Source organism: Atractosteus spatula, chromosome 10 (assembly GCF_055471065.1).
Source record: "Atractosteus spatula isolate fAtrSpa1 chromosome 10, fAtrSpa1.hap1, whole genome shotgun sequence".
Taxonomy (NCBI): domain Eukaryota; kingdom Metazoa; phylum Chordata; class Actinopteri; order Semionotiformes; family Lepisosteidae; genus Atractosteus; species Atractosteus spatula.
The window spans coordinates 15549477-15565624 of NC_142715.1; the positions used below are offsets into that span (position 1 = coordinate 15549477).

General features: G+C 47.1%; 1 protein-coding gene and 2 non-coding genes across 3 annotated transcripts in view; 2 read left to right on the forward strand and 1 right to left on the reverse strand.

The window, feature by feature from the left end:
- LOC148825446 (scavenger receptor cysteine-rich type 1 protein M130-like) overlaps positions 1–16148 on the forward strand; it is a 305154-nt gene that overhangs the window by 84531 nt on the left and 204475 nt on the right. The window lies entirely within an intron of this gene.
- On the forward strand, positions 2412–2530 carry LOC148825455 (5S ribosomal RNA). Its single transcript, XR_016093034.1, has one exon. It is a non-coding gene; the product is annotated as a 5S ribosomal RNA (ribosomal RNA).
- LOC148825456 (U1 spliceosomal RNA) lies at positions 3154–3317 on the reverse strand. The gene has a single exon (XR_016093486.1). It is a non-coding gene; the product is annotated as a U1 spliceosomal RNA (small nuclear RNA).

A 16148-nucleotide genomic window follows, 5' to 3' on the forward strand; every position in this document is an offset into this window, starting at 1 on the left:
GGCAGGTGCCTTAAGCCTCCATTTACATTGTCCGGTAGCAAGCGAACCTCAAACTTCCTTGCTCCTGTTTTTATACCGTCAACATCTCTAACCTCAGTTTCATGGTGGACGGTGCAGTACTGGTTAAGCCAGGTGTGAATGTCCTCCGTCTTTGCCAGTTCCGAGAACATAACAACATGCACGGTTTTCCTCTCTCTCTGTGTCAAAGGCTGCAAGTTGATCTTCTCAAGAGCAGGAACTTTCCCTCTTTTTGCCTCAAACACATCCACACATTGTTCAAACAGAGGATAGGTAGCAAATACAACCTCAAATGCTTTCTGACCTGGGAGAGCGAAGATGAAATCCAAGTGCCGAGGTTCAAAGCCAAGTTCCTTCTGCAACACTTTTCTGCTGAACTGCATACGATCCATGAAGAGGTCATCCAAAAGCTCAAAACGCACAGCATTCTTGCGGGATCCAAAAGTTGCCATTTCGTAAACTGCAAAACAAACACTGCTTCCACAAAACAAGAAAACAATCCAACAACTCCACCTACAGGCTGATCAAGGTATCTCCCCTGCCAGGTAAGTATGAGCTGTACAAGCCCCTGCAAGCGGCCCGCACCCACAGCACAAAGCGCGCAGCCTAGGCCAGCTCCTCGCCCCGCACACCACCGCCTCCTGCTGGGCCCACTCTTTCGCACACTCACACGCCACACTAACACTCAAAAGGGTGGGCAAAACGAGAAAACGAGCGCGCCGTTTCCTACACATCTGCAGTCGCCAATGCGCATTCGCAGCATGTCCCGGGACGCAATTCGGCCACATTTGCATAACACCAGACCGGCAGATCGCTACGCAAGCTCGCGTCGTGCGCCTGCCACACACCGAAAAAAAACCGGAGCCTTTTCAGCAATTTCCAAAAAACGGGCCTGCTCGCCTGCCCACAAGGTTTGTCTCTTACCCGCTCTCCAGAGCCTGCTGCCTTCTGTGCTGTTCTCTCGGCACCGCTGCAGTGCACACAACTCCTGCAGCGCGGGGAGAAAGTTTCCATGCTCCGCCGCAGGGAAGGCTCGCTCCGTGCGCACACGTCCTTTCAATGCCAGTTCAACAAGTGCTCCGCATTAGCAGCGTCGGGGCTCCGGCGTGTCGCACCTCACCTCACCCCGCACAGCCCCCTCCTTGAATGTCTGGCGCTGGGCATGCCCCGCTCTCCTCCACCTTATCTTATCGCGTGTGACAACCGACAATGGCCACAATGCCGGGGAATGGCACCTGTAAAGTGTTAATTGGGGCACAGGAACAGCCCGTCTCGTCTCGGGGGCCGGCTTCAAAGACAATACAGCAAACACAGCGGGGCGGGGGAAGTAGACGACACGACACATGCAGGTACATTCAGCTCCGGCGGAACGAGTCATTTGTCAGCCTTTTCAAGTGCTGGGAGCCGAGTAATCCTTCGCTTGTATCGTTTCTCCCCGGTGACTAGATCTCACCCTGCGACTCTCGACTGGGCTCACCCACGGCAGCCCAGCAGGTGTGAGCCTAGCCGGCACCCGGATGGGAGATTCCCCCCGGAAAAGCTCAGGTTGCTGCTGCTCCTGCAAGACGTGTGACTGGGACCAGTAGGGAGCGCTCACCCTGCGGTCTGTGTGGCTTTCTTATGCCCCAGCATCCTGATGGCGACACTCTGCTGCACAAACAGGCGCCGTCCTTCGGGGGAGGCGTAAAACCGAGGTCCCGACCCTCCTTGGCCATTAAGAAATCCCAGGGCGTCTCTCAAAATGAGACGCCGCGGGTGTCACTCTGGTGTTAGTGTTCCCCTTTACCAATCAGTCGGGTTCTCCTCCTAATCCCCGTCTCATATGTAACAATCAATGACGAGGCCCCCCTGTCCCGCGATATTGCACTTGTCTCCTGGCCGCTGGCTGGCGCCGTGAGATTTAGCACTCGCGCAAGAGATCGGGGGCAGAGCGCGAACGCGGTCTCCCGCCCCCCACAAAGTGTGCGCTCCAGGTTCCCTCTCAGGGCTCTGCAACACAGCGGAAAGGCAGCGAGAAGGAGCCTCTTGCTCTGACGCCGCAAGGCCACAAGAGGGCGGAGGCGCCGCGCGCCCGGCCGACGTGTTGGACTGGTGCGCTTTATGTGCTGAAATAAACACGCGACAGCCCAGAAATGTTTTGAGTGCTGTGCATTGGAGGTTTTTGTCTTGTGAAGACTTGCCTTGTGCTCCTCCGAGCAGTTTGTTTGTTCTCCTCCAGTGCGGGACAAGTCAACACAAGGGAGCACATTCGCCAACATCCAGGTACACAATGCGATTTGGAAAGAAGCTCCTTTCCAAAGAGCTGCACACGAACGATCCTTCAGTCCCGCTCGGGGGGCGCGGAGCCCCAGCCACACACAGCTTCAAGTAGCGAGTCAGGCGCCATGGCTTTTGCTTGCGGCCACACCACCCTGAATGTTCCCGATCTCGTCTGATCTTGGAAGCTAAGCAGGGTTGGGCCTGGTTAGTACTTGGATGGGAGACTGCCTGGGAATACCAGGTGCTGCAAGCTTTTGCTCTCTCGGCCAGCAGGGGTCGCCGTTGGTACCGTAGGTTTTGGGAGGAAAACCTGGAGGATGGAAAGGTGATCTATAGCCTCATCTCTAGAGATGTTTTGTTGCTATGGCATGTGTGTGACCCTTATAAAAAAAAACCCATTTGTAAAACGAATATCGAAGCTGCCACTAAATCTGCAAATGAAGATGAGTCGATAAACCACTTGTTTTTCGTATAACTATACATATATTCATTTATTACTGATTTCATTCATTGAGCACGGATACAATAGAGGTACAGCCATTCACTGTTTGACATGTCTGCACTGGTACAGAACCTAGCAATCAGAAAACGGGTGAAACTGTCTTGAGAATTAGCATACAGTACCGAGGCTCCCATGACCAAATAAAGGCTAACCTCGATAATCAGCCTAAATAATGCAGACTACAGCAAAATGACTGACTTTGAAAAGGGAATGAATGTCCGGAAGGAGTAGCGTAACCAGCTTGAAATGCTTCTCCGGACCTCTAACTAAAAGAAACCGGGAACCAGCAGTGGCATCGACTCCTTTCGAACTGGGATCCTATCGCAGCTCGTGGTGTCATAACTCTTCCGTATCTGATATTGGACCAAGCACATCAGGGGAGAGCGCGAACGCAGTCCACCACTACCAGAAATTGTGCAGTCGAGATTCCCACATTTGGGGAATTCGCAGGGGTCAGCACAGCCGGAGTGCAATGGCCGAGCCTCGCTCTGGGTGAACCTCCTTCTTGATCAAGGTATCTCCCCTGCCAGGTAAGTATGAGCTGTACAAGCCCCTGCAAGCGGCCCGCACCCACAGCACAAAGCGCGCAGCCTAGGCCAGCTCCTCGCCCCGCACACCACCGCCTCCTGCTGGGCCCACTCTTTCGCACACTCACACGCCACACTAACACTCAAAAGGGTGGGCAAAACGAGAAAACGAGCGCGCCGTTTCCTACACATCTGCAGTCGCCAATGCGCATTTGCAGCATGTCCCGGGACGCAATTCGGCCTCATTTGCATAACACCAGACCGGCAGATCGCTACGCAAGCTCGCGTCGTGCGCCTGCCACACACCGAACAAACACTGGAGCCTTTTCAGCAATTTCCAAAAAACGGGCCTGCTCGCCTGCCCACAAGGTTTGTCTCTTACCCGCTCTCCAGAGCCTGCTGCCTTCTGTGCTGTTCTCTCGGCACCGCTGCAGCGCACACAACTCCTGCAGCGCGGGGAGAAAGTTTCCACGCTCCGCCGCAGGGAAGGCTTGCTCCGTGCGCACACGTCCTTTCAATGCCAGTTCAACAAGTGCTCCGCATTAGCAGCGTCGGGGCTCCGGCGTGTCGCACCTCACCTCACCTCGCACAGCCCCCTCCTTGAATGTCTGGCGCTGGGCATGCCCCGCTCTCCTCCACCTTATCTTATCGCGTGTGACCACCGACAATGGCCACAATGCCGGGGAATGGCACCTGTAAAGTGTTAATTGGGGCACAGGAACAGCCCGTCTCGTCTCGGGGGCCGGCTTCAAAGACAATACAGCAAACACAGCGGGGCGGGGGAAGTAGACGACACGACACATGCAGGTACATTCAGCTCCGGCGGGAACAAGTCATTTGTCGGCCTTTTCAAGTGCAGGTGTGAGCCTAGCCGGCACCCGGATGGGAGATTCCCCCCGGAAAAGCTCAGGTTGCTGCTGCTCCTGCAAGAGGTGTTACTGGGACCAGTACGGAGCACTCACCCTGCGGTCCATGTGGCTTTCTTATGCCCCAGCATCCTGATGGTGACACTCTACTGCGCAAACAGGCGCCGTCCTTCGGGGGAGGCGGAAAACTGAGGTCCCGACCCTCCTTGTGTCAGTGTCTCAGGGAGAGGATGTGCACTGTGAGACTGACAGGGCTGTCTGGGAGAAGCTCCTCCTACAGGTCTAGGCACAGAAGAGCTTCACCAACAGAGTCACACAGCGAATGTGATAACCGCTACACTACGGAAACATGCAGGGGCTGCTGCTGGTGTCTTGCTTGCGTTTTGGGCTGAGAAAGAGAACGATGGGAACTCGTGCCCAGTGGCCAAGCGCTGAGCTTCGCCAAAGCTATTCAGCTGCTTCCAGTATTTATGTTGGAGTGCGCTGATTGACCGCGCTCTCACACCAGAGCCCAGCATGCCTGTCATGGACGGAGCAGGAAAGGCGGCCCCACATTCTACAGCCCTCTCCACACAATCGACAAAATCGGGCTACTGAACTGGAGAAAATCTCCACTCCAGAAAGTGCAAATATCATCTTGGAGAGTATAAATCCTATTGCCGAAGGTCAACACTGTCTACCAGAGTCACCCCTCCCACCTCCTGCAGGTTTCCGAGCTGCAGCGATGATCAGTTCGGCTCACACGCGAGAGGTCCTCGGTTGAAAACATGCGCCCCCTCTTCTCGTACGTTTTGCACATGATCGAGTGGTTTAAATACGGCTCCTTCGTACACGGTGCTGATCTTTTGGAAAGCAGGAGGCAAAACTGACACGTTCTCATACAAGGAGCTGAAACCAGGCCACCTGGGTGAAGATCAGGTATCGTAACCGCTAGACCATATGGGAGCATACAGCCATGTTGTGCGTGCGTCATGTAAGCAAACTGTAATTGCTGCCTTCATGACCTGCTTGGTGGAGAAAACACACAAGAGAGTTGGCACTCAGAGTGTCGAAGGGTCGATGTATACTAGGGCTCAGTTGAAATGCAACGTCAGGACTTTTCCGACTTGTGTCACACGAAGAGAGTACATCCTTTCCCACCCCCCTGTTTCTGTCTCGGTAACTCGCTGTGATCGTATAGTGGCCAGTATTTTGTGTTGTGGCCGCAACAACCCCGGTTCGATTCCGGGTCCTGGCAGAATAGGAGGAGTACTGCCTGACTGGATGGTTGATGAATGACAGAGGCCACTCCGACCTCTTCTTGGTTTTCTTCAATGACTTACTAAGGATCTTCTTCACATTCGCCCATGCAGGGGAAGCCAGTTACACCAAAGCAAATGCAGGAAAGTGCATTTCAAGCAGAGACCAGGAGGGACTTGTTTACACCGAGAGTGGTCGGAGAATGGAACAATCTGCCCAGCCCTGTTGCTGGAGCCGATTCTTGATGAGACTTTCGGCTCACTAAGAGGCCCCCGCTGGATGCTAATCTTTCTTTTGTTCTCGCAGGTGCTGCGCTGCTTTTGAGCCGACAGAGCTCTTCCTGGTCTGTCGGCACAGCCCAATTGCAAATGATCGGCTCCGCGTACAGAAGTACGTGCGTTTGGTACAAGAGTGCATGAAGGCACCGGAAATACATTGGGAACAAATGACCGGTGGCTCAAGTCCTTTGTGAAGTACGGGAGCGTGCAAAAAGAGGCTGTTTTTTTCCACCTGGTCTCCCAACTGAGCTATTTCGGCGGTGCACACAGCCCACAGCCACCTGCTCCAGCCTTCCTGTGTTGCGGCATGAGCACACCAAGAGGAGCGGGAGAGTGTTGCAGGAACGTCACTCAGAAGGAAAGCCACCCAGCTGCGCCCTCTGAGCTCTGTCCAGCGCATCTTGCTCATGTGGACTCCTGCCTGCGACAGGCAGGAAACAATTAGCAAGAACAGAACAACACCCCACGGGTGTCTCATGACCACACCTTAGGTTGTGACACGTGCAGGTGTGAGGGGTTGCCAGGCCAGATTGGACCAGAACTTGGGCGGAGGGGGGGTGGGAAAGCAGACAAAGAGGTGACACTTCAAAGTCTGCACGATCACAGCTCTCCGACGCCCCAGGCTTCCACTCAATAAGCTACTGGATACACCTGCCCCTCCTCACACAGACCGTGGAAAACCTCCGAGTGGCAGGGCACTCTCTTCCTCCCAGGAGCCCTTGGACACGACGCACAGACAGAGCGACGGGAGCCACCGCCTGCCACACGGCTCCAGGTAGGACTCCACTCCGCAGGAGCCGCAGAGCAGAGCAGAGCAGAGCGGAGCAGGGGAGATGGGGGCTGCTTAGACTCGAGCTGTTGTTGCTGCGGACGCTCTCTTTTCTTTTCTCGGGGTAAGAGTGAATGTTGAGTAGCCCTTAGAAATGAAGCAGAACACTTCAACGGTACTGGTGTGTGTGTGCGCGCGCCCTGGTGATTCTGGGAGACAGATCGAACCTGGGCTTAAAGAGAGGGGGCTTAGCCGTCTTACATTTGCTAGTTCTGCTTCTACCTCCTTAGAGGATCAGACTGCCTTTCACTGTGTCTTCTTTCACAGGATTGTGCACCTTTTCATTGCTCTCGCTTTCAGAGCCTCTGCACGGCACACGACTCGACATAACGACACGCGTTGAAGTAAAAGCAGGAAGCACTCACAAGTACACTATAAATAACACTAATACAAATACCACTAATATTGCAACAGTAACACTATCACTAAGACTTACACTATCATCCTCTCTAACACTGACACAAAATACTACGACACTAATAATACTAATAATAACAGTAATGCTATCACTAAAACTAACATGACTACTAGTGTAAATAATCTAACCTTATCTCTGTAATTATCACTAATATTAACAGGAATACTAGCATTAAAACAATCAATAGCACTATCATCATTAATACTCACATGAAAACTATCATTAATATTAAAACTACCGATTGTACTCACACTAATTTTAACATGAAGACACTAATATTAGTATTAGTTGCTGTCCATGACGTCACAGCGCTCTTTGTGACGAAGGCGAGACACCTAGCCGTGGCCAGTGACGTGGCGCCTGTTACTGTGGTTACCATACTGATGATTTGTAAACAGTGGGAAAATGCATTTAAACTGTTACCTACACAAATTTATCAACTTGGAACATAATTTTTAAGTTCTAGCATACAATTCCTAAACAATCATTTGAATAATAGTTCTTTCATTTCGGATTGAACATTGTTAACACTAAAGGCACTATGGTAATTGATCGTCACAGGTTGTATTGACTGTTTTCTAGATATTAAAAACAGGGTCAAAACGGGAAAAGAATTAGTACTCACCAATCCGTGAAGTTAATCGATTATTCTATGGTTCTTCAGTTGAATTAATTAATTGTCGATAGATAAGTGATCAATAACTCTCCTCCGTGCGCTCCGCTCGCCTCCCGCAGTCTCGCTCTCTGATCCTGGTGCTCTAGTTGGTGTCCATGACATCACAGCGCTCTTTCTGATGGAGCAGACATGTCTCTGCTGGAGGAGACTCCTGTCCGGAGCCCAGGGGGCTTTTCTTACAGATATAACATCTCCAATAATAAAGGCGATTCGTAACAGCTGGCAATGGAGAGCGACAAACCAAGGAATAAAATTCATTAAACCAAAAAAAATAGTTTACTTCACAGACTAAAATAATTGTATAGCATACTCCCGGAGAGCAGAAGAGAAAGGGCACAAGTCCCTGTAATGAGCTCTTTTAAGCATTTTAAACGAATCTCCACAGAATAGAAGCCAGGAGGATCAGACACCTGATCCTGAAGGTTGAAGAGTATCTTCTGGTTTTATTTCCACCCGAGCTCTCAGCTCCTCAGCTGGTTTGATGATTTAATTAACTGTATAACTGTTATCAGACTCTGTTTAACTGTATATTTATAAGACTCCCCATGAGAGATGTGTGGGAGACGCTGAATCCCAGGGCTGGTGTGGAATCACACACAGACAGGTCTTCTGTGTGATCTGAGTCCCACTGCTCAGAGCTAAAGCCAGGTCAACTGGTCACTATTGTAGACACAACCATTGGTCTGCTGCTGCTGAGAATCATAATACACTGTTAAGAGTGGCAATACTCACAACCAATTAATTCAACTGAAGAACCGTAGAATCATCGATTAACTTCACTGACTGGTGAGAACGAATTATTTTCCCATTTTGACCCTGTTTTTAATACCTAGAATACAATTCAACTGAAGAACTCAGATTGTCAGGATAAAGAGAAGGATGGAGATGAGCTTCTGTCTGTTCAGGAGGTAGGAGTTTTGGTAAAGTACTGAGGGATCCAATGCTCTGTGTGTGAGTCTGAGCTGTGAATCTGACTGAGAGGAGATACATTTTTTTATTCTGCCTGTGAGAAGTCTTTTCCTTTGCCGATCAATGTTACATCCCATTCAGATACTCTGCACAGACTGTCAGAGTGAGAGAAAAGGAGAGAGAGATGGACAGATAAGAGCACACACAGCGAGAGAGACAGAAAGTGGGAGAGAGAGGAGAAGGAGCAGGAAGACAGTGCAGGTGTTCAACCACACTGTGACCACAGGAGACAGGAGGCTTTTCTCAGCTGCTGAGGAGCTCAGGGCTCATGGCCACTCAGGCTCAGAGGCTCTGGCAGCAGTCAGGTCTGGGAGCTTCTCCTCATACTGACTCTGGAGCTCTAAGAGTCAGCCTCCATTCTGACAGGAATAGCCCCTCCTGTTCAGCCCTGAAAGACACACTGAGAGAGCTGTTAGAGCCCTGAGGCAGCTGTGTGGGTAGAAGACCTGTCACCCTGTAGAGCTCTGAACACTGGGCTCCCCTGTGTGCCTCACTGTACAGGAACAGAGCTCTGACTGGACTCCCCGTGTATCTCTGTACAGCACTAGAGCTCTGAGCACTGGGCTCCACTGTGTGTCTCACTGTACAGCAATAGAGCTCTGACTGGACTCCCTGTGTGTCTCTGTACAGCGCTAGAGATCTGAACACTGGGCTCCCCCATGTGTCTTTCTCTATACCTCATCACACTGCACTGCACAAACCACAAACTCACTGCACAGTCTGACCTGCAGTTCCAGTAAAGCTCTGTCGAAACAGGCCCATTTCCTAAAGACAGGGGAGTGAAGAAATAGTGCAGTCTTACTGAAGAAAATATGTCCCTCTCTAAAAATATGCTGTCATATCATTATATGACATTTTTTCATGCTAGCCCAGCAGGAATTGTGGCCTTAAATCACAGCTGTTCAGCTGTCTTAACAAGAACTGATTGTTTCTAGTTAATCATTTTGTTGTTTTTTAATACTTTGAAACAGACTCCTGCTCTTCTGCTCATGTAGTTATTATGGTGAAGCTGCAACAAATACTACTGCTGCTATTACTACCACTAATACTGCTACTACAACTATGACAGCTACTACTACTGCTGCCACTGCTACAACAGCAACTAGTAATATTTTACTACTACTACTAAAGCTACTAGTACTACTGTTCCTACTGCTGCAGGTACTACTGTTACTGCTACTACTGCTGCCACTGCTACTACTTCTGCTACTATTAATAAGGGGGATGAGAGCTGTGTTCTCACTGTTCAGCCTTGGTCTATTAACAAGTACTGATGTTTTCTTTTTGTTGTTTGACTCCTGCTCTTCTGCTCCTGCTGCTGCAATTATTAAAGTGAAGCTCCAACACAGCTCTACTATATTGTTGACCTAAAGATTTTAAATACAGCATAACTACTACTACGATTGTTACTATTGCTCATGGTTCTAGTGTTACTACTGCTACTACAGCTACTCCTACTGCTACTACTAATGTTTCTAAAGCTACTAGTAGTACTGGTACTGCTACTAATACTGCTGCCACTGACACAACTGCTACTACCACTACTACCATTACTACTACGACCATGACTTCAGATTCTAATACTAATTCTGATACTCCTGCTACTATAACTGCTGTCATTACTGCAAATAGTGATAAAAACAGAGCACTCACAGCTCTGTAGACATTGGTCTGGACTCTAGAAAGTGATTCCATTTGCAAGCAGCTCTGGACCTCAACACCTGCTGATGGGTCACTTCTATCAGACACAACATTGGAGCCCAAGCCCACCTACACACATTTACACACACTGACAGATATACACCCACACACTCACACACATTCACACACACAGACACTACACATACTGACTAACACCATACACATTTATACAGATGCAGCCATTCAAAATGCGCGGTAAAAACCCGCGGTACAGTAACCTACCCACAAGCCACCGCAGGGCACCGGAGGGCACCGCGGTAAGTGATTGGCTGGCCAAAATGACCGACAGGGGCACTTGTGGTGCATTGGTTGGTAGTGCAAAGATTTAATCATTTAATGTCTTTACTGTGCACATTTTAATCCGCTTAGTTTTGAATATTTATATGGATTTTACCACTAAAGGGAAATTTTAGTAGCTGAGCATAAAAAGAAGAGGAGCATAACGCATCTGAAGGTCATAAACGATATTAATTTAGGAACATACACATTACTGTATGTATGTAAACTGTACTGTGTATGGCTGGTCTTGGTAGTTTAAAGAAAAAATACACACCAGTCTTCCATTTCTCCCTAAACATTTTAAGCATGAAAGTTTTATGAAACGGTACCCAAATATGCGATTGCTGTATAGAATGAATTTTAATTTAAAAAAATTATTTAACACGAACATTAAGCTGTTTACATCTTCCGCCTGAGAACAGTCACCCGTTGCTACCCAATGCAGAAACACAGCCACTAACTAGCAAAGAGAGGACATTAGCTACCCAATATGATAAAGAAATAAATGATTATTTTGTTTATTTCTTTTGCACATTTATTTGAACATTTCCATCGATTGTACAAGCACTTTGAAACTGTCCAATCCCTAGTTCATCAGGCATTTTACCGGTCTGGCGCCGGTCTGTGTCTTCCAGGATATAATGCCAGCGAACTCTTGTTTTTATGTCCACTATAACAGACAATCTCCTTTGCTTTTAACCGAGCGTTTAATAATTTCCTAAAATGAAAATGATTTACTTTATTTCCCTCACGGGATCAATAAAAGTATCTATCATCTGTCTAAACTATGGGACAGAATTCTGGGGTCTCCCCATACCAGAGATTATGGTAGGGCTTCAGAATGGTGATTGGCTGACACCATCTGACACCCCTCTGATTGGAGAAAAAAGACATGCTGGTTTGCTATACATACTGTACCAGGAAGAGGATTTCTTTCCATTCAAAACGTGTATTTTAAAAGTTTAAGAAGTAAAAACCTTACAGCGTACACAGATTTCTAAACTGATCAGGATCGTTATCTTTGTCTTATGCATAATAATGTTCACCGCTCTGTCCAGCAAATTAATAATAAACTTTATTTTATATAGCGTTTTAAACGAATAAGTAATTAGATTGCTCATAAACCTAATCACTTGCTTTTTCTTTTTATTTAGGCTCAGATTTCAACTATAGATCGTATTATTAATAACCATAATAACAACCAACCAACAAAAACAACCATATAAACATAATACCAACCAAAAACATAGATAACAACCACAATACAAAATCAAATATATCAAACCATTTTACTCTCGCAAAGTCCTCCAATTATCATAATCCCGCCCCTTATGCAAAACCAAACCTTCCTCCCATCCCAGTTTATCCTGTTTATCATAAACAAAATCCACCTCAATTTTCAACATAAAGCATTACACAAAATCAATACCTCAACACTCCATACTCAACAACGATAATTCACAAACAGCCAGAGCATGTAACTACACATTCCCAAACAGACCTAATTTCCATAGCCCCGCCCCTTATGCAAAACCAACATCCCTCCCCTGTTCTCTCTCTCCCCTGGCGGTTGTAATTGTTTTTATTTTCAAATAAATTTTAGCAAAGTCATGTATTTTAAAAATCTTAGGATTTTTATATTTATGTCTTTATTTAGTGGTTTCATTAGTGACAAAGGCTAAACTTTCTTGGAAAAATGTCTTTTATGTAAACCATGTTTGCTATTAATTCATTCAGGGCTAAAATATGTTCATTGTATTCTAATGAAAGAAGGGTTCCTTTCGCCGTAGTCGGGAGCCTAGTCTTTAACTAGTAAGTACTGTACTTACTGGGTTTTTGAGGGGGGGGAGGTGTCTTTCGCTGGAAATCTCGCCTCCTACTTTGAAAATACCCGTGAAACCGGTTCAATTCGTCACAGCCAGCACTCCTGCAGAGAGGGGGGTTGTACTTGGAGTGTATACAGTACACGCGTTATGCTCTTCGTTAATGTCTAAGCCGGAACATATCATTATATCTCATTTTGTATTTCTTAAAAAAAAATCGTTTCCCCAGCCTAACAGTATTGTTTTTAACCTGCAAAGCGCTTTGAGGAGCCACCTTTAAAGGCGCCATATACAATAAAGTTCATTAGTATTACTATTGTAAATTTGCTGGACAGAGAGGTGAACATTATTACACAGAAGACAAAGATAGCAATTTACGTTGCATTGTGTATCGTGCTGCTTTAATACAGTTTTAAATAATTGAAAGTCTAAACAGTATCAGCTTTATTTATGGGTTTTAAATAAAGGTGATTTAAACGCGATTTAAATCAATATAAATGTTTATATTGTAACGCATAGGTGACTATTCATTGTTATTAAAATGACTTAAATTCGATCATGTTGTGATATTTAGAAATATACATTTGTTTGGTGCGAGTGAAGTTTTATTTAATCTCTGAGCCATACTGATTCTTCTGGAAGCCAGTTTCCGCCAGGGAGTAAAAAAAAAAAACACACTATGGTATTCTCTCCAATGCAGTGCAGTTAAAAACATGCTCCTAAATGAATATCGTTTATGACCATCAGAAGCTTTATGCTCCTTTTCTTTTTTCCAGTGGATTGAACAGGGAGAGGCATTTCATGATGTACTTTTCACTGATGAAACAACAGTGGCTCTGGAACAGTTTTTAACCATGTCGTTTTATAAAAAGGGGAGATATGTACACGTTACTGAAGCTAAAAGTTTAGCCTTTGTCACTAATGTAACCACTAAATAAAGACATATAGAAATCCCTACATTACAGACTGTATATGGCTGGTATTGGTAGTTTAAAGAAAAAATACACACCAGTATTCCACTTTCTCCCTAAACATTTTAAGCATCAGAGTCTTACATGTGGTTATTTCGGAAACGTTTGTACGTGCTCCTTCTGACCATGTTACTGTTTACTGTTACTGACCATATTAAGTTTACGTGCCTGTGGGCACTTTTCCTGTCCGTGGGGGGTGGACCGTCTTTCATTAGAAGGTTAGTCTGTTCTACTCTGAGAATGTAGAGGGGGTGGAAAGTGCCCGCGGTCATTTAATTAGTATTAAAATTCGCACTGATTCCCTTGCGAAGATACGGACATAGGAATATTCGTGCGTGGTCAAAAAATGGCATAAAAACGACAAAGTGAAGGCTGTGAAAACATTCACAATGTACTTTATACACAAAGCAAATATACCCCCCCCCCCTCTCAATTCAATTCAAGCTGCTTTATTAGCATGACAGATGGGTACAATCAGTGTTGGGTATTTACTTTGCTTTGAGATGCCACTTTTAAAGGTGATATATAAAATCAAGGCTTTAACTTGCTTTAACTCCGCAAGTCTGAGTTCTTGTGTCTGTCCTATCCGAACCCGAAAGTATTACAATATGTATCTTTATAGCAGGTGGTGTACAGCTTTTTAGTATAGATTACACTTTTCTAAAATGTATTTAAAAAATAAAAACGATTACAATCTAATCTTTCCACGTTTGATCCCAAAATAAATCTAAGCGGGGAGAAAGCTATGCTGAAAGTTTATTAAGATACTTAGAAGACAAAGATATCAATTTATGTTGCATTTGTCTGATTGTGAATCAAAAAACACATATATTTAAACCCGCATTTGCGATTTAAATCAAAACGTTATTTAAATCAATATAAATGTTTATATTGTAACGCCTAGGTGACTATTCATTGTTATTAAAATGACTTAAATTCGATCATGTTGTGATATTTAGAAATATAAATTTGTTTGGTGCGAGTGAGGTTTTATTTCATCTCTGACTCAGTGATGGCCTGGCATGGTGAGGTGCCCTGGCAGCTGTATGATGCAGTGGTGGCCTGGCACGGTGAGGTGCGCTTGCAGCTATGTGATGCAGTGGTGGCCTGGCACGGTGAGGTGCGCTGGCAGCTGTGTGATGCAGTGGTGGTCGGGTATGTAGAGGTGCACTGGCAGCTGTGTGTTGTGACGCAGTGGTGGCCTGGCACGGTGAGGTGCGCTGGCAGCTGTGTGATGCAGTGGTGGCCTGGCATGGTGAGGTGCGCTGACAGCTGTGTGGTGTGGCGCAGTTGTGGCCTGGCACGGTGAAGTGTGCTGGCAGCTGTGTGATGCAGTGATGGCCGGGCACGGTGAAGTGCGCTGGCAGCTGTGTGATGCAGTGGTGGCCGGGCACGGTGAGGTGCGCTGGCAGGTGGGTGATGCAGTGGTGGTCGGGTATGTAGAGGTGCACTGGCAGCTGTGTGTTGTGACGCAGTGGTGGCCTGGCATGGTGAGGTGCGCTGGCAGCTGTGTGATGCAGTGGTGGCCTGGCATGGTGAGGTGCGCTGACAGCTGTGTGGTGTGGCGCAGTTGTGGCCTGGCACGGTGAAGTGCGCTGGCAGCTGTGTGGTGTGACGCAGTGGTGGCCTGGTACGGTGAGGTGCGCTGGCAGCTGTGTGGTGTGACGCAGTGGTGGCCTGGCACGGTGAAGTGCGCTGGCAGCTGTGTGGTGTGACGCAGTGGTGGCCTGGTACGGTGAGGTGCGTTGGCAGCTGTGTGGTGTGACGCAGTGGTGGCCTGGCACGGTGAGGTGCGCTGGCATATAATGAATATATTCATGTGCATCCAACACGCAGTTCAACGCTAGCAACTACACAAAATCTAAAATATGAGCTCTACTTGCCACTTACAATACCAACAGTACCAGCTAACTTTAGTAGTGACATTTTCATGGATCTTTTTAACAATAAAATTTACAACATCAGACTTCAGACACAATTAAACAGGCCTCAAAAAAGTCTGGTACAAACATTTTCAGCATGGTGAAACATGGTGAACATTTCCACCACTGCGTCACACCACACAGCTGCCAGCGCACCTCACCGTGCCAGGCCACCACTGCATCACCCAGCTGCCAGCGCACCTCACCGTGCCAGGCCACCACTGCATCACACAGCTGCCAGTGCACCTCACCGTGCCAGGCCACCACTGCGTCACACCACACAGCTGCCAGCGCACCTCACCGTGCCAGGCCACCACTGCGTCACATAGCTGCAAGCGCACCTCACCGTGCCAGGCCACCACTGCATCATACAGCTGCCAGGGCACCTCACCGTGTCAGGCCACCACTGCGTCACACATATTTTAGCGCCATATATTTCATGGATATTATGGAATATAATGGATGGATATCTTAGTTATCTTTCTAGTTCACAGGTTTGCATGCATAATTTAATTTTGAAAGCCACTGAGAAAGTAATTTTGAAAGTAACCGGTATTACAGGTTTCAATCACAGACCATGTGACATGGGAGTCAGGAAACTAACACACAGCGCCACCGGATTTGATAACGCTATAAAAATGCTATAAAATAATGTGACTAGGCACAGAACAAGTTTACAGCACAGTACAATAATAAATGCTGACCATGACTTTAGAAGCATAAATTGCCTTACACTCAATTTAAACACAAGCTGTCTTTAGCCCTCTAAGCTGGTTCATACAGAAATGTAGAGATCCAGGCTCAGAACACACAGCTTCATTAGCGAATACATATGCAGGACAACTAGAGAAGACGTTTTACAGAGGATGGA